This window comes from Helianthus annuus, chromosome 9, assembly GCF_002127325.2.
Source record: "Helianthus annuus cultivar XRQ/B chromosome 9, HanXRQr2.0-SUNRISE, whole genome shotgun sequence".
NCBI lineage: Eukaryota > Viridiplantae > Streptophyta > Magnoliopsida > Asterales > Asteraceae > Helianthus > Helianthus annuus.
In genome coordinates, this window is record NC_035441.2 from 59,155,828 (window position 1) to 59,176,046 (window position 20,219).

General features: G+C 38.9%; 1 long non-coding RNA gene across 8 annotated transcripts; it reads right to left on the reverse strand.

Annotated features, from left to right (window-relative positions):
- Positions 1-754: 754 nt before the first annotated feature.
- LOC110877722 lies at positions 755-15,949 on the reverse strand. Of its 8 annotated transcripts, none has more exons than XR_004866324.1 (6): positions 15,504-15,947; positions 15,227-15,399; positions 14,506-14,584; positions 13,867-14,384; positions 1,610-1,920; positions 755-936 (listed from the first exon to the last, which is right to left on the reverse strand). It is a non-coding gene; the product is annotated as an uncharacterized LOC110877722 (long non-coding RNA). The 8 variants fall into 8 exon arrangements; XR_004866326.1 differs by having other exon boundaries at positions 13,867-14,013; positions 15,504-15,944; XR_004866323.1 differs by having other exon boundaries at positions 14,506-15,399; positions 15,504-15,949.
- Positions 15,950-20,219: the final 4,270 nt, after the last annotated feature.

Consider the following 20,219-nt stretch of genomic DNA (forward strand, 5'->3'; position numbering starts at 1 on the left):
TGAAGTTTCCCTCTTTTTATTCGTGTGTTATTTTTAAGGAATCGCAACGCAACCAATGTGAGTATACTCGATCCAATTTTATTTTTAAACACTTTGGGATGCAACATGTATTCTATATTATAAACACACTTGAAACTATTTAAACCGCTCTCTATCCATATTTAAAACATGAAACTATATAATGCTTGTTAATCTCGTATGTGATGTTAAACTTTTCGTGTCTATATGCTCATTAACTTCGTACAAGCCCGCCTTAACAATTATAGCGCTATAGGGGTAATGCACCGCCCACGAGACTTGGGGTATTGTTAAGTTAAACTATTTTACTTCCCGTTAAACTATTGGGATAGACTATTTTAACACATTGGATTCTTGGGTTTGAACATATACTTGACACCGTTACGACATACTAGTAACTTGCATATTGTGATTCATGTTGGATACGAGCCTTAGACTATTTTAAAACTATTTTTATGCTATGTATCAAACTTGTATACTCGTCAACTTTTTGTTAATATTTTAATACATGTTGCAGGTTCGATAGACAAGATGATGCTAAGTGAAGAAACAAGACTTAAGTGGACATAGAAACACACTTAGACTAAATCTATTTGTACTTTATATTTGAAACAATATTGTCTTTATTTGATTCTTGTATGACATTTTAGAAATTTATGAATCTAAATTAAACTATACTAGGGTCATTTCCAGTCGCGCGTTGCGCGATTTACATTGTGGTTAGCATATGTGATTATAAACCATTAATACGTTGTTTTTAGATTTCCCGCGTCACATGTATGGTTTGTGTGTTTAATGTTTACATACTTTGATACCAAACATCAAAAGATCCCTGCATGTTAATCTTCGCACGAAAGTTGGTGTCGTCACGCCTTCTATCCTTGGCGACTTAGGTCATCTCCTCTTCTAGTAGTCAGCCTGCAATAACACCAAAAAAATATATCAGCAATTGTTTTTATTCATATATCAATCGGAATGTGTAGAGTACAACAGGTCTAAATCATCGAACAATATTTACCCTACTTACACTAACGATGATGTTAGTGTTCCTAATAAGCTAGATGCTTGAATCAGTTTAAAGGAAAAATGGGTTGTTTGACTTTGAAAGTCAAAGTATGCCAACTGGTATATCAATGCTCCCTTCCTGTTATGTTAACTGGTTGTGGTGGTGATGGTATTATTAGGGGAGCTTGATTCACAGAACTCTTTACTGTTTGATTCGGAAAAAAATTCAAAGGAATCACAAATTGTAAACATGTGAACTTTGAAGTATTCGGAATTGAATTTTGTCAAGAATAGAAACTAAAAGGGACCACCATTGATTCAACCAGGCACAACCACTACCATTCACCAGAACTCCATCATCGTTTCCCCCCCCCCTATCACTATTTTTCTACGGTTGTTAACAACCATCATCTACAACCAGCCACCATTTACTACACCGAACATTATCACGGCAACCCCTCACCTTTATAACCGAAATTCACCATCAACAACCTCTAATAACCTTAAAAATATCAATAGTCAGATTACAATCTTATGTTTCGGTTTCTGTAATTGGAATATATTTCAAGTGCGGGATGATTCTTACCGATGATAGTCGAAAAACTCGCTGGAAGCGATCAAAGCCTTTACTGTCACCACCACTCGTCTCAAACATGTTACCATCACCTCTATTAGCAGGCACTACCAACGCTCCACTGATACAACTACCATCATCATCTTCATCGCCGGAATTCATCTAATACATTGGTGTGTGATTCTTGTTTCTTCATGAAAGATCTATCTAGCTTTCTATCTCTCTATGCTGCAACCCTATCTCTTTCTCTAGCCCGATGAAAAGCGGTGGAACCTATAGAACGCTTGGCTTTCTAAATCTTCTACATTTTTATGTTCCTTGTACTTGAAGTCATATAATTATAAATTAATAACATGAAAAAGTTTAGATTAATGATATATAAACAACATGAAGTTGCATAACATTATAACTATTCACCTTCTCCATAATGTAGCCACTGTCAAATAACCAGCCCATGTGCAGGGGTGGACCCACTTGGTGTGGGTCGAGGTCCTCGGACCCCAGTGTTTTAAAACAATTTAGCAGAGACGGTATTGTAAATTTTCTAAAGACCCCATACAAATATAAGATGGACCCCCAAACCCCCTGCCATAAGGCCCACATGTGTTACATAATAACAAAGTAAAAGTCGTTGCAGTGGTAAATTACTTCGGTTGAAACTGATAGGTCAATAGTTCGAGACTCTTTAAGCACACATTTCTTGTTTTTAATTCCACAAACAAACTATATCACTTAAGGTTTTAAACCAACTGCGGCTTTCACCTTGAAACTCAATTCAAAACACAACTGAACACCCTTAAAGCATGACCACATACCCTATATAATTTTTTTACCATTCAACTCTAATTTCTCTATTTTTTCTTACTTGAATATCCACAACTTACAGAGTTGATTACATTCTAAGAATTAGGGTTGTTCATGAGCCGAGCCGAGCCAGGCCAAGCTCGGGCTCGGCTCGATTATAAACCGAGATGGCTCGGCTCGGATTTGAAACCGAGCTGAAAATCTAAGCTCGGGCTCGGCTCGGTTTTAAACCGAGCTAGCTCGGGTCGGCTTGGTTTGGCTCGATTTTATAAAAAAAAAACTAATATATACCACTAAAAATTTAATAGCCTAAAATATTATTCAATAATTTAAATAAATATATTCAAAATAAGTTCAGCCTAATGCAATTCAAACCAAAATCAAGTTTAACAACGCAAAATAAGTTTTAATTTCAATAAAATACAATATTAGTTCATTAGTATGGTAATCAATCTTCAAATATGCCATAAATATCAAATTACAAACCTATATACATGTAAATAATAATCAGTTTTTTTTGTAATATATTATAACGTATATAAAATTAAAACTTATTATAAGTAAAATAATTCGAGCTAAACTGATCCGAGCTACAAAGCGAGCCGAACCGAGCCGAGCTAGGCTCACTTTCTAACCGAGCCGAGCCGGCTCGGCTTGTGACAACTGGCACAAAACCGGTAACTTCCGTACACTTTAATTATTATTTAATGACTGCAATTATGTGCTTAAATGTCAACATTGACTAATTAGATGCTAAGCAAGTGAATTCATGCACATTGTATACTACAAAATATTGCTTCATGCAATCGAGAGCGCTGCGTCAGAAATATTAGTAAACTCACCGGTAAGACACACTGTGTCAACGGAACTGCAAAAAGCAGTCAGACATTAGAATTGAGACCTAGGTGTAGGTCCTACGACAAAGGTACATTAAAACCCAAGAGTACATATCAGGGTTTAATTTATGGTCGTTACGAAAGCTAAAACACGCACTAAAAGGCACCCGAAACACACTTTAAGTGCAGAACTAATTACGAAAAAACTGCGAAACGAACGTTGATGGCCGCCCGGATAATATTTAATCCCACAAATATTCTGTTATGATTAAAATTTAATTTTAATCAGGTTCGTGTTAAAAAAATAAGTTAAAACGCTTAAAAACGTTATTTTTTTTCGTGTTTAAGCGCGTACCGTGTGTTCTTACGCGACACAGTGCTTACACTGCAAAACGCAGACAACGCAGAAAACCTAGGAATATGCTAGGAATATGCTAGGAATATTCCAGGAATATGCCAGGAATATGCTAGGAATATTCCAGGAATATGCCAGGAATATGCCAGGAATATGCCAGGACTATGCCAGGAATATGCTAGGAATATTCCAGGAATATGCTAGGAATATTCCAGGAATATGCCAGGAATATGCTAGGAATATTCCAGGAATATGCCAGGAATATGCTAGGAATATGCCATATGGAATGTCTATAAATACCTTGAGATGGCACATTAGACAATTCACCACCCAACACCATAAAACTACTCACTCCTCTCCCTCAAAAACTTTCGGCCAAACACCCCTTGATCATCCATCATATTTTTCGATTTTGTTCTTCACATTCCAACATCATACAAGTGTCAAGTGTCACGCATAAGAAGGCTTGGTACACTCGGAGATCGAAGGACCTCATCCTCTAGCTTTTATCCACTTCATTTGCGCTTAGATTCCTCCCTAGCCTCGAGCTAGTGGTATGTTACTTAATACACCTTCATGAACTATTTTGAAGTGGTTAATGTGATGTGTAATGATTAAAACTCGAAATCTTACAAAATGGTTCATTAAAGTCTACTAAAAACATGAAAAACGATGGTTAAAAGCTCACTAGTTGTGTAAATGTTGTAGTAATTGAAATTTGTGATTATTTAGACCCGACCTATGTTGTGGTAGCTCGGATCATCGTTTAACCCGGTTTGGTCGTGATCATGAATCATGACATAAGGTTGTTTTGAATGAAACAAGGGTTAAAGGGTGAAGCTCTACCACATACGAATCATGAACTTGTGTAAAAGCGTTTTACTTGTGAAATAGTGTTTAAAACTAGCCGATCTATGTATCTACAAGTGGTATTTTCAAAAGACCAAGCGTCAAAAGAAATCACATGTTCTAAACCGGATCTTACACAAACAAAAGTGATTTTTGTGAACAAACAAGTGTGTGGACACTTGTGTAACAAAAGTTTTTAGCAAAGAAATAATTTTCGTAAAAACTGACTAGAAGTTGTGAAACTTCATATTCTTTAAAAATAAGGTTTTTAAGAAATCAAACTTATTTATAAAGATAACAAGACTTACTAAATGTGCTCGTAAGTTACTACACAATTTTGGTAAGTATTCAAGTTCATGAAATGGGGAAAATTAGTGATTGTTGTTGATGATTATTGTTGATAATTGTTGTTGATGATTGTTGACGATTTAAAAGAAAATAAACACATGTTTTGAAAACATGGGAAACCTCCATTTTTAGGGGAAACTCTGTCAAAATTTTTATAAATCTTGACACTTAGAAAAATATAAGTTTTTGAGAAACTTATTCCCTAAAAATGTATTTAAGAGTATTACCAAGGTTTCCATAATTTTTGGTGATAAGAAATGAGGATTTCTTCAAAAATAAAAATGGATATAAGTATGTATATTTTTGAGAGAAAAATATATATTATTTTATCACCAACTTTTGTGCTAAGTGGATATAGTATGTGTTATACATGCTAGCGTATTAAGACGTAAAAAAATACACTAAATACTCATGAGGAGTATAAACATGAAGATACACATACAATATACTAGACACATAATTCGGATGCAAAGTGCAAAACACAAAAGACTTATATTTATTCGTGAGAAAATAATATAAGTAAGACATTTAGTTAAAAATATAAAATATTTTTAACACAAGAAAATATACACAAAAGTGAGTGACTGAACTTATGCGACGTAAGTCTAGTGACTAACGTTAAGAAAACGCGTATAGGTTACGACGTTAATTAAGCAAATCTGGTGAAGTTTACGACGCACAGGAACGCAAAGTTGTGAGTTCATGCTCCCCCTTTTCTTTAACTGTTTTTGTTTTACACTTCGGGGGTGAAATACATGTCACAAATTGAATATTGTTTGCATATGTTATGATGGGTACAAAAACATTCAAGTGAAACATTCCAGACCATGTCTCGAATAGGGTACCATAAGCACCATTAATCTACGTATACATTCAGACCGCGGAACAAAAGGTTAGATCTAATGGGTTTCAGGCAACCCCACTCTTGGCCTACTTCTACCAATGAGTGCTTCTGTGTCTCAGTCAAGTCGACAAAAACGCCTAGGTTTGGTGGCTTCCTATGTCGTGACATATGTTAGTGGCCTTGCAAACCACTAGCAATCTCACACATTCAAACAGTCATAGTACCCAGTTACATATACGTTTACAAGTTACATTCAAACATTCATTCATTCTACCAGTTTTATACTATGTTTTCATTCAAGGATATTAAACATTCAAAAACAATCACTGCATGAATTCACACCAACATTATGTTGATGTTTTTCCAAAACTCACATGTATTTCAGGTAACTAAAGGTGGATGTGCGCGTGGTCCTACGCATGCTCGTGGATGTCGCTTTGTTTATCGTTAAATAAAGTTGTAACTTTTAAGACAATATGCTATCATGTGTTGTAAACACTTGACTTATGTTTTCGGTAATGTAATGTTTAAAGTTATTTTCGAGCATATAGTATGTTTACCTTTCGTATGCAATGAGAATCTTTCATGATCACACCTCGTGCTTCCGCCGCAGAAAGGGGTGTGACAGATTGGTATCAGAGCTGCGATTGTAGTGAACCAGGATTCCTTCTCGAGTCTAGTCTACAATCTCTAGGATCCTATCACGAAAACAATTTTTCAAAGAGTTTTCATTGCATAAAACGTCCCGCGACATCCACAACCTGAAACTGTCTACATGAGTCTAGAAAAGACACTACGAGACTTAGGGTGCACAGGAGTAGCACTTGTCTTTAATTGAGAGTTAATTGCAATTATGTGTGATAATTAGCATATACTAGAAGTAGAATGTCACAAATATACGTGACTTTATCTGAAAGCGATGGCCCATCTGAAGGAAGAAATACGAGGATGAAACGAACTGTGCGGACCGTGCAAGGAGTTACGTAATTATGGATACATACATAATTATGGAATTCAGTGCACAGAAACCACAGCAAGTCTTATCACGTATAGATTCCCTTAGTACAAGAAAAGGGTCAAACGTGAGCACCCTTCCCCCAGCCTAATAAATACTCGGTGGAGTAATAATTTAGGGTATAAAGACAAGAACCGCCAACATTTATCTATTTATACATGCTTGCTGCTGTATGAATTGATTTAATTAGCGGATTGTTTGATGTCACTTAGGTGGGTATATGTCATACTACCACTGTCTAGTAAGACGATATCAAATAAATGTCTAAACCCTATTGGGTCGTGTTCTGTCAGAACATGGCACCCAGAAGAGCTGTGAATGCTCGTGATCAACCTCCTCCTCCCCCCACTTCCAAGAACTGCTGAAGAGCTAAACGCCCTACTGGAGGAAAGAATCTCCGCAGCTATCGCCCAGTACGAGGCGAATCGTACTGAACAAATTGGAGGACCAAGCAATGCAAGACGTAATGGGAATGGAGATTCATCTGGAGGAGACGCAGCTCAGGGCTGCACTTTCAAGCAGTTTCTCGACTGCAAACCGCTGAACTTCGACGGCACTGGAGGTGCAGTGGCGTTCGTACTCTGGACAGAAAAGACCGAGACGCATGCTGAGTCGTCTGGTGACAAGAAAAGGAACGCACGCGAGGATCCTAACGTGGTCACCGGTACGTTTCTCGTTAACAATCACTTTGCATCCATATTATTCGACACTGGAGCCGATTATAGTTTTATGTCCGTGGAATTTAAACGTACGCTTGGAATAGAATCTAGTAGATTAGAAATTCCTTATTCCATAGAACTAGCCAATGGTAAACTTGCTGAATCGGGCGAAGTTGTTAGAGGCTGCAGACTAGAACTTGGTGAAAATTTAGCATCGACCTCTTACCTATCCAATTAGGTAGCTTCGATGTAGTAGTCGGCATGGACTGGTTATCCAAGAACAAAGCTGAAGTCATTTGTCATGAGAAAATCATTCGCATCCCTTTGGCGAATGATAAAACTCTCATCGTGCATGGAGAAAAACAAGACGCGCCTCTGCGAATCATCAGCTGCATGAAAGCACAGAAGTGCTTAAGGAAAGGATGTGTCGCTTTCCTGGCACATGTTGTAGATAAAAAGGCTGTGGAGCTGAAACTCGAAGACATTCCTGTGGTAAAGGAACTTCCTGATGTTTTTTCCCCGAAGATTTACCAGGACTACCTCCGCAACGACAAGTCGAATTCTGTATCGACTTGGTTCCAGGAGCCGCTCCTGTAGCCAAGGCGCCCTATCGACTTGCACCATCCGAGATGCAAGAATTGTCTACACAACTCCAGGAGTTGTTGGATAAAGGATTCATAAGGCCAAGCTTCTCGCCCTAGGGAGCCCCAGTATTGTTCGTGAAGAAGAAGGATGGAACTCTGCGAATGTGCGTCGATTATAGAGAACTGAACAAACTCACTATCAAGAATCGGTACCCACTACCGAGGATTGATGACTTATTTGATCAGTTGCAAGGATCAAGCTACTATTCCAAGATCGACCTTCGATCTGGATACCATCAGTTAAGGATACAAGAAGAAAGCGTACCAAAGACGGCATTCAGAACACGCTATGGACATTACGAGTTTCTTGTGATGCCATTCGGGCTGACGAATGCACCAGCGGTCTTTATGGATCTGATGAACCATGTATGTAAACCATATCTCGATAAATTCGTGATTGTATTTATCGATGATATCCTGATTTACTCTCGGACGAAAGAAGAGCACGAGCAACACCTCAGAACCATCTTGGAACTACTGAAGACAGAGAAACTGTATGCAAAGTTCTCAAAGTGCGAATTCTGGATTCGCGAAGTACAATTTCTTGGTCACGTGGTGAATGAGAAGGGAATTCATGTAGACCCGTCCAAGATTGAAGCCATAAAGAATTGGAAGCTCCCAAAACCCCGACTGAAGTTCGGAAATTTTTGGGCTTAGCGGGCTACTATAGGCGATTCGTCGAGAATTTCTCAAAAATAGCTCAGCCACTAACCGCCCTTACACAGAAAGACAAGAAGTATGACTGGGGTGTTAAGCAAGAAGAATCTTTTCAGCTACTCAAAAGCAAGCTATGCGATGCACCAATATTGTCACTACCCGAAGGCACGGAAGACTTCGTGGTATACTGCGACGCTTCGCGACAAGGACTAGGTTGCGTGCTCATGCAACGCCAAAAGGTCATCGCTTACGCTTCAAGGCAATTGAAGGTACATGAAAGAAATTATACCACTCACGACCTGGAGCTGGGCGCAGTGGTATTCGCCTTGAAAATCTGGTGACACTATCTATATGGTACTCGATGTACAATCTTCACAGATCACAAAAGCCTGCAACACATATTTGATCAGAAGGAATTGAATATGCGCCAGCGGCGATGGGTCGAGCGGCTAAATGATTACGACTGTGAGATTAAGTACCACCCAGGAAAGGCAAACGTTGTAGCGGACGCGTTGAGCCGAAAGGAAAGAGTTAAGACCCTACGGGTTCGAGCATTGGAAATGACTATCCGATCGAACCTCACTTCACGTATTCGTGACGCACAACAAGAAGCCCTTAAGGTGGAAAACCGCAAAGCTGAATACCTCCGAGGTGCATTGAAGTACATGGCGCCAAATGAAGAGGGAGCCTTATACTTTAAAAAGCGTATTTGGGTTCCGCTCTATGGTGGCCTACGAGAAGTCATCCTTGAAGAGGCGCACAAGTTAAGATACTCGATCCATCCCGGATCGGACAAGATGTATCAAGACATAAAAGAATACTATTGGTGGCCGAGACTCAAGAGCGACGTTGTTGTTTATGTTGGTAAATGCCTAACGCGTGCTAAGGTTAAGGCTGAATATCAGAAACCGTCTGGCCTGCTACAACAACCAGAGATTCCCATGTGGAAGTGGGAGCAAATCTCGATGGACTTCATAACAAAGTTACCCAGGACCCCAAGAGGGCACGATGTGATATGGGTAATAGTTGATCGATTGACGAAGTCTGCGCATTTCCTACCAATCCGAGAAAAGGATAGCACTGGAAAACTGGCAGAGATATATTTGAAGGAAATTGTGGCACGTCATGGAGTGCCGACCTCCATTATTTCAGACAGAGATGGACGCTTTGTCTCAAGAATCTGGCAATCATTTCAGGAAGCCTTTGGATCTCAGTTAGATCTAAGCACGGCATTCCATCCGCAAACAGACGGCCAGAGCGAACGGACTATACAGACGTTAGAAGATATGCTTCGCGCATGTGTCATGGATCTAGGCGGCAGCTGGGATACTCACCTACCCTTAGTTGAGTTTTCCTACAATAACAGTTATCATACAAGCATAAAGGCCGCGCCGTTCGAAGCTCTGTATGGCCGCAAGTGTCGATCGCCCTTATGTTGGGCAGATGCCGGAGATAAACGTATGGTTGGTCCTAAACTCGTTCAAGAGACAACCGACAAGATTGCGCAGATCCGAGAGCGCATTAAGGCGGCTCGAGATCGACAAAAGAGCTACGCTGATCCGAAAAGAAAATCAGTAGAATTCGAGGTGGGAGACAAGGTGTTGTTAAAAGTCTCACCATGGAAGGGCGTAGCCAGATTCGGAAAGCGTGGGAAGCTGAATCCACGATACATCGGACCATTCAGAATCTTGGAGAGAATTGGTACCGTGGCGTACAAGTTGGAGTTACCGGAAGAACTTAATGGAGTACATGATACATTTCATGTGTCCAACCTAAAGAAGAGTCCAACACAAGAAAACGTGATCATCCCTGCGGATGAAGTGCATATTGATGACGCCCTCCGATTTACAGAACAACCCGTCGAGGTTACTGACTGGAAAGTCAAGAAGACCAGGAGGAGCAGTGTGAAACTTGTCAAAGTACGTTGGAACTCTAAGCATGGGCCCGAATACACATGGGAACGCGAAGACCAGTTCAAGGAAAAGTATCCCCACCTATTCAAAGAGACTCCTGCGAGGGTTAGTTCATCCTGAATTTCGGGACGAAATTCTTTTAACGGGGGGAGACTGTGACAACTGGCACAAAACCGGTAACTTCCGTACACTTTAATTATTATTTAATGACTGCAATTATGTGCTTAAATGTCAACATTGACTAATTAGATGCTAAGCAAGTGAATTCATGCACATTGTATACTACAAAATATTGCTTCATGCAATCGAGAGCGTTGCGTCAGAAATATTAGTAAACTCACCGGTAAGACACACTGTGTCAACGGAACTGCAAAAAGCAGTCAGACATTAGAATTGAGGCCTAGGTGTAGGTCCTACGACAAATGTACATTAAAACCCAAGAGTACATATCAGGGTTTAATTTATGGTCGTTACGAAAGCTAAAACACGCACTAAAAGGCACCCGAAACACACTTTAAGTGCAGAACTAATTACGAAAAAACTGCGAAACGAACGTTGATGGCCGCCCGGATAATATTTAATCCCACAAATATTCTGTTATGATTAAAATTTAATTTTAATCAGGTTCATGTTGAAAAAATAAGTTAAAACGCTTAAAAACGTTATTTTTTTCGTGTTTAAGCGCGTACCGTGTGTTCCTACGCGACACAGTGCTTACACTGCAAAACGCAGACAACGCAGAAAACCTAGGAATATGCTAGGAATATTCCAGGTATATACCAGAAATATGCTAGGAATATGCTAGGAATATTCCAGGAATATGCCAGGAATATGCTAGGAATATTCCAGGAATATGCCAGGAATATGCCAGGAATATGCCAGGAATATGCCAGGAATATGCCAGGAATATGCTAGGAATATTCCAGGAATATGCTAGGAATATGCTAGGAATATTCCAGGAATATGCCAGGAATATGCTAGGAATATTCCAGGAATATGCCAGGAATATGCTAGGAATATGCCATATGGAATGTCTATAAATACCTTGAGATGGCACATTAGACAATTCACCACCCAACACCATAAAACTAGTCTCTCCTCTCCCTCAAAAACTTTCGGCCAAACACCCCTTGATCATCCATCATATTTTTCGATTTTGTTCTTCACATTCCAACATCATACAAGTGTCAAGTGTCACGCATAAGAAGGCTTGGTACACTCGGAGATCGAAGGACCTCATCCTCTAGCTTTTATCCACTTCATTTGCGCTTAGATTCCTCCCTAGCCTCGAGCTAGTGGTATGTTACTTAATACACCTTCATGAACTATTTTGAAGTGGTTAATGTGATGTGTAATGATTAAAACTCGAAATCTTACAAAATGGTTCATTAAAGTCTACTAAAAACATGAAAAACGATGGTTAAAAGCTCACTAGTTGTGTAAATGTTGTAGTAATTGAAATTTGTGATTATTTAGACCCGACCTATGTTGTGGTAGCTCGGATCATCGTTTAACCCGGTTTGGTCGTGATCATGAATCATGACATAAGGTTGTTTTGAATGAAACAAGGGTTAAAGGGTGAAGCTCTACCACATACGAATCATGAACTTGTGTAAAAGCGTTTTACTTGTGAAATAGTGTTTAAAACTAGCCGATCTATGTATCTACAAGTGGTATTTTCAAAAGACCAAGCGTCAAAAGAAATCACATGTTCTAAACCGGATCTTACACAAACAAAAGTGATTTTTGTGAACAAACAAGTGTGTGGACACTTGTGTAACAAAAGTTTTTAGCAAAGAAATAATTTTCGTAAAAACTGACTAGAAGTTGTGAAACTTCATATTCTTTAAAAATAAGGTTTTTAAGAAATCAAACTTATTTATAAAGATAACAAGACTTACTAAATGTGCTCGTAAGTTACTACACAATTTTGGTAAGTATTCAAGTTCATGAAATGGGGAAAATTAGTGATTGTTGTTGATGATTATTGTTGATAATTGTTGTTGATGATTGTTGACGATTTAAAAGAAAATAAACACATGTTTTGAAAACATGGGAAACCTCCATTTTTAGGGGAAACTCTGTCAAAATTTTTATAAATCTTGACACTTAGAAAAATATAAGTTTTTGAGAAACTTATTCCCTAAAAATGTATTTAAGAGTATTACCAAGGTTTCCCTAATTTTTGGTGATAAGAAATGAGGATTTCTTCAAAAATAAAAATGGATATAAGTATGTATATTTTTGAGAGAAAAATATATATTATTTTATCACCAACTTTTGTGCTAAGTGGATATAGTATGTGTTATACATGCTAGCGTATTAAGACGTAAAAAAATACACTAAATACTCATGAGGAGTATAAACATGAAGATACACATACAATATACTAGACACATAATTCGGATGCAAAGTGCAAAACACAAAAGACTTATATTTATTCGTGAGAAAATAATATAAGTAAGACATTTAGTTAAAAATATAAAATATTTTTAACACAAGAAAATATACACAAAAGTGAGTGACTGAACTTGTGCGACGTAAGTCTAGTGACTAACGTTAAGAAAACGCGTATAGGTTACGACGTTAATTAAGCAAATCCGGTGAAGTTTACGACGCACAGGAACGCAAAGTTGTGAGTTCATGCTCCCCCTTTTCTTTAACTGTTTTTGTTTTACACTTCGGGGGTGAAATACATGTCACAAATTGAATATTGTTTGCATATGTTATGATGGGTACAAAAACATTCAAGTGAAACATTCCAGACCATGTCTCGAATAGGGTACCATAAGCACCATTAATCTACGTATACATTCAGACCGCGGAACAAAAGGTTAGATCTAATGGGTTTCAAGCAACCCCACTCTTGGCCTACTTCTACCAATGAGTGCTTCTGTGTCTCAGTCAAGTCGACAAAAATGCCTAGGTTTGGTGGCTTCCTATGTCGTGACATATGTTAGTGGCCTTGCAAACCACTAGCAATCTCACACATTCAAACAGTCATAGTACCCAGTTACATATACGTTTACAAGTTACATTCAAACATTCATTCATTCTACCAGTTTTATACTATGTTTTCATTCAAGGATATTAAACATTCAAAAACAATCACTGCATGAATTCACACCAACATTATGTTGATGTTTTTCCAAAACTCACATGTATTTCAGGTAACTAAAGGTGGATGTGCGCGTGGTCCTACGCATGCTCGTGGATGTCGCTTTGTTTATCGTTAAATAAAGTTGTAACTTTTAAGACAATATGCTATCATGTGTTGTAAACACTTGACTTATGTTTTCGGTAATGTAATGTTTAAAGTTGTTTTCGAGCATATAGTATGTTTACCTTTCGTATGCAATGAGAACCTTTCATGATCACACCTCGTGCTTCCGCCGCAGAAAGGGGTGTGACACGGCTCACTTTTAAACCGAGCCAAATCGAACGAGCTTTTTCCGAGCTAAATCCGAGCCGCGAGCTTTTTGAACAGCCCTACTAAGAATAGAGAAAATATAATATGACATACAACTTACTTGAAATTTTTAGTATTATTTTTATTTATTTCGAACGACATCGTATTGTTATTGTATTTTTCTAACAAGTAATGATCCTATATTTGTATTATAATATTGTATTTTTATGTGCGACCCGACCGGACCCGAACCGCGACCGACCCGAAAATATCTAATGTTTGGTTGTGAAAAATTCGAACACCCAAAAAAGGAACCCCATTGAAAAAAAAAACCTGGGTCCGCCACTGCCCATGTGACTAAACAAAATCCATAAGTGGGAGAGTATGTGGATCATTCTCCAAATCAACATACTAATGATGATACCTATGGATACTCGCCCAATATATTGGATCCCTACAAAAATCACTGAGTCTTTTGTTAAAATTACAAGCCAATTATGTACAATAATGTATATCCAAATGGAGGGACCAGAAAGAATTAACCATTATAAAACCAAACTAAAAAGGTTATATACCTGGATAGCTTGAACTCCCAATTAAGCACATGTGTATTCAAGCCATTTAGGTAGCTTGAGACTATGGTGCGCTAGAAGCCTGCGGTAACACATGGTTATACCCAATATCCCAATTAAAAGGTATAGCAGAAATGTCGTCGAAAAAGCATCCCAACTGAACGTATATTGAGCAAAAAGTGCCAAAACGTATAGAAACAAAATTCTATCTGCCACTTTAATGTCAAGAGACCTCCACTTACGTCCCTAAAAGAAGTTCGTTTTCCTTGTCACCTCCACATCATAGAAAAATATTTTTTGATGCCTTAATTTATTGGCATCATTTGACAACTTTGGATCTTTTAAAGAATCATAATCCATTTTTCCTCACCAGATAATAAATATATCAGACACACCTGCTACTATGTGGGTAGTAAAGGAACTATTTATAGCTGAGTTCAAGCATGAAAGTATTACATATGTACAAGTTTGCATAAACTTACTTCCGTAACACAGTACTCTTCCATTTCAATTTAGAAACACAGATTCAATAGCTTAAATAAACTACAAACCCCAAATCATATCAAAATTAAGGCAGCCCCTAAAACCCAATATCACATAAACATACTCACAAATACAATTACACTTATCTTCAATCAACCATCATAATCATTAATCAAACAAAAACACATAAATAATCACACCAATTAACAAAAGAAATTAAAAACAACTCCTTTAATCATACCATAGATCAATGTGCGCACGAAGCTAAAGCTGACTCGGTTGAGATATATAGATGTGTCTACCGTGGAGCACAGCTGCCAGATCTCCGATTCCGACCCACCGCTGCCGCAAAACCGTTGTGTTTAAAATCCGAGCGCGTCTCCATCTCTCTCTTTCTTTGGGTGTGAAACAAACCTGAGAAACAATGGCTCACTTACTACATGTTCAAACACCAAACACATTCCAAAATATATCTTTAAGCCTAAATTAAACGATGAGGCAAATAAAAGCAATGTTACATGTGGTGTCTCTGGAGAAGAACGCAGTCAGCTGAAGAAGGCATGAAACCCTAATCGTGAACCCTAACGCCGTCTCCGTCGGTGTTTCATGACGAAACCATCATCACTTCAAACCACCTGATCGACCAAACCCAGCGAAGATGGGTGTTCCACCACAACAAATACATCAAATCAAAGTCACGATCGTCTTAGAGAGAAAAACACAACTTCTTCAATCACTAATAAACCCTAAATCTATTCAGCACAAATTTCTTATTTGAGATTTAGGGCTCAAAATTAACATTCCGCCGCTGCTCAGTAATCGGCCGGAGTTTGTAACAACCGAAGGCCATGTCCCTTGTGCTCTCTCTGTAACACCTCTCTTTTTCCAAAATTCAAAAACCTAAGCTCTAGAAGTGAGAAAAAAAAAAGATGAAAAAAGAAAAAAAAGATGAAAAAAAAACCCAAGGAGAGACTCGAACTTGGGCTTTCAATATATAAGCAAATGACGTCTCAACCACTGGGCCAACACAATTTATTGTAAACGTACTTGTATTAAATAACTTATAAACACAAATAAAAAATGACAGAATAAATAGAAGATAACATCAGGTGGACAGGTGTCCCTGTTACTATTCATAAGTTTCGTTTTTTAATATATGTATAATATAATTGTCACATAGTGTTACGATGTCTCTTGCAATCTAGTTTTCGTCTCATCTCAATGTTTCCGCCATCGGTTGGGGTGTGACATGTCGAGGCTAGTGTGCTGACTGGTCAAGGCTAGGGCCTAATCTACCTCCGTCGCAGGCCGCAAAAGAAGAAGAAGAGGCCATCGCGGGCCGCGAGCCGCCTTCGGTCAGGCTATAAATAGAGGCCTTCGGCCTCATTTGTCAATCATTCATTTTTCTTTTCTCTCTCAAACTCTCTGATAGTCAAATCTCTCGGGTATTATACCCCTAAAAAGCGAAGCTCTGCCTCGTTGTAAGTATTATAATTCCCGATTACATATCTATTACCCTACCCAATCGATCTAGGGATCCGCAACGCATGTCAAGGCTCTGCCTGACTCAGTCGTTAGAGTTCTGTCTCGTGTTACACCCGATTGATCTAGGACTCCGTAATGCATGTCAAGGCTCTGCCTGACTCAGTCATTGGAGTTCTGTCTCGAGTTGTACGGTTAATGTGATTTGGGTTATGTTACTAACACGTGTGCATTGTTTAATTTTAATAGATAATAACCAGGAGAATCACCAGGAAGCTATAGTAGTATCACCTAAGTCAACAATGTGAGTTCATTTTCGTTTTCTCACCGTTTGTGAGCACATCTTATTTTTGTCACCTTTTTGTGAGTCAAATCTTTTACAAAAATCAAGACACTTACAGTGATTAAGTTTTTGGTTAATGGATTTAAACACCCCCAACTATTATCATTTGGCCGTTGGCACTCTCAACTTTGACTTTGGCTCACACCACTCCCAACTTAACACTTGGGTTGTTGTGTCACCCCGTCGTTAAATAAACACTAACTGGGTTAGTTCTTTTTGCTGACGTGGCCATTTTGTCCAACGTGGCATGGTGACATGGCCTGTTTTTATCCAACGTGGCCATTTTTGCTGACGTGGCCTTTTGTGGCCAATGGTTGTTGAATAAGTCAAACAAATTTAACCCTCATTTTCTTCATAACTCTGCCGCAACCACCAGATCTTTCGCTATTCTCCCTCATCTTGTGAAAACCCTAGATAAAACACACTCTTATGCAGCCAACACCCCTCTGCTCTCTTGATTCTGACCGGCGAGCAGAGTGACTCCGGCGCCCCTCCCACTCCGGTGGTCGCACATCAACCCTCACACCCTCACTCAACTCTCTCTCTCTAATTCAGGTCTGGTGACCCGACCGACGTCCTCTGCAACTGTTTCTCCAGTCAAGCACACACCACACAACCACTCCTCCGGCGAAGATTACCGGTGCCGCCACCGGTGATATTGTTGAAGATGAGGCGAAGATGACGACGTTTGTGAAGGCAGCCACCGAACTCCCTGGTAAGCCCCTCTGTTCACTCTTTCTTTTAAATCTTGTTGATCCACGCATGTTCCGACTGTTTTGTGTTGTTCAGGAAGTAGCGGGGGGTGTTGATGGCGACGGTGATTGGTTTGGTTTTTGGAGGGTTGGGCTGTGACGGTGAGCCTGGTGGTGGTGGATACGGACGGCAGAGACAAGCTCCGGCCGTCGGAAAACAGCGGCAACGGTGGTGAGGGGGTGGCTCAGTTTTGGAACGGAGCTTGGTTCAATTCGGTTCAGGTTTCACATAGGTCGGATTCAGTCTTGTTCAACAACCATTGGCCACAAAATGGTCACGTCAGCAAAAATGGCCACGTTGGATAAAAACAGGCCGTGTCATCATGCCACGTTGGACAAAATGGCCACATCAGCAAAAAGAACTAACCCAGTTAGTGTTTATTTAACGACGGGGTGACACAGCAACCCAAGTGTTAAGTTAGGAGTGGTGTGAGCCAAAGTCAAAGTTGAGAGTGCCAGCGGCCAAATGACAATAGTTGGGAGTGTTTAAATCCATTAACCCTTAAGTTTTTGTAATTCTACAATTATCATCAGTATGTGGGGTTTTGTATAAATTACTTGACACTCATTACTATTGCGAATAGTAGCATGACCGCAAGCACGGGGGACAAAAGGTTGCCCAATAGTAATACTGTATTGAAAAATTGGATAGATATAAACATTGTAAACCTTAATACTATAAAGTCGTAAAAATTATTTTGATTAGACTGGGATGCACTCGCCAGTATTTCTTGCTGATAAAACCTTTATAAAACGCGTTTCAGGTAACTTAATGTGAAGCTAATAGAAGCCAGCTGGAGAGCACGGAAGGCTTAAAATTGTGGCTATAAAAGTTAGCAAATAAGAAACGGAGTTTATGTTTTCAATAATTAGGGTTTATCCCTACAAATGTATTATCAAATGAACTTGGGTTTTATCCCACTTATTATTATAAAAGTTTGATGTTTAACTCTGATAAAAATATTTCATAACTACGGTCCGGATGTAGGAATTCCGTTGAGTAATTAATAAACACCGATACCATCTGACTGGTTCGCGACACCCGCTCCCGGGGCAGGGGTTGGGGGCTGCGACAACGGGTATACCTAGAACCGGGTACAAATCGAGTAGGGTTAGAATTTTGAAATCTTACCATTAGAAACCGGTTCCTAACGATAACATAGCCGTTTGGAGACGGTTATTTACCAGACCTAGAATGTTGTAATTTTAATCACACCACTTCTGTAACTCTCAAACACTCTCTAAAACACAAAACCGCTCAAATTTTTTATATATATTCAATGATAGCAAGCAACAAAACTATTGTTTTGGTGTTTGAAACCAAACAAACCCTAAGGTTTGGAAGCATTGCAACTTAAGTCTAATGTCGGACAACACCGAGATGACTCGGTGTAAATATTGTGAGAAGTTCTTGAAAGTCGTGGCAAACTCAACCCTTGAAAAGCATACGGAGAAACATTGTCAAGTGGAAAAAGCGAAAAAAGAGGGGGATTCGTCTGGATCCGCCAGCCAACAGTAGTGGTAGTGTTTAACTTCCACTTTATGTGTTATTTGTTTAACTTTATTGTTAAGCTTTAATGTTTAAGTTTAGGATGTAATGTTTAATGTTTTAATGTTCAATTTTAATTCAAAAAAACATCAATATTATAAATAGTTTTGGGATGTATTGGTTGATATCCAACTCGAAAACGCATAAACGAACCCAAAAAAACTGCAAAATCAAACAACTTACGAAAATGTCTCAAGCTTGGAGTGACAATGAGGAGTACGCGTTGGGCCTTGATTTTGTACACGTTAGAACCGAGGACTTACGAGGTGAGGGTACAAGTAATGATTTTGGGAGTGGTTTTTGGCCTCGCGTTAAGGAGAGGTTTGACGAGGAAATGGGTTCTCGAACCCACCATACAAATAATGGTCTCAAAACAAAGATCATAAGCATGGCCAACCAATAGGAATATTTCACGAAATTTACCGCGGACGAATGGACGAGTTGAAAGACGCAAATGAAGATGAGCAAGTAACGAGTTAATGGAAGACCGTTTACCAAACTTGAAATTTGGAAGCTTATAATAGATTAGGATGACCAAAAACTGGTTCCAACGGTTAAAAATATTAAAACGCTCAAAAAACTGCTTTTAACATTAGAAATCGGTTTCAAATGTTTTTTTTACCGTTGGAAACGGTTTATACTCAGGTAAAAACAGGTTGTGTAGGAACTCGGTAGGACCCGATTTTTTAAAATATATGTGGAACCAGGTAGGACCTATCGGGTATAAAAGAGCAAAGACTGGTTCCTTCTCCTACCAGGTAGGACCCGAAACCGGTTCCGTACCCGACCTGGAACCGATTCTTTTGTACACCTCAACACTGAATGTGCACATAACACTCATTTTTTTTATAATTAACGATATTACAATTTAGATGTTTTTTTTTCAGAAGCATGAGTATTCAGATTCATACATTTATCGATTGTTTCGTTGCAACCTGACTTCCATAACAATACGTCGTTCTTTCTTCATTTGTTATATCTATATTGGGAGCCATGATCCAATCACACTATCACAGTAACAATAATTTCACAGCCAACAGCTTCCGTGTGCTCGGATAGGTCAAGACCGCAACTTCACATGTACCGCGATATCAGACATGCAATCATA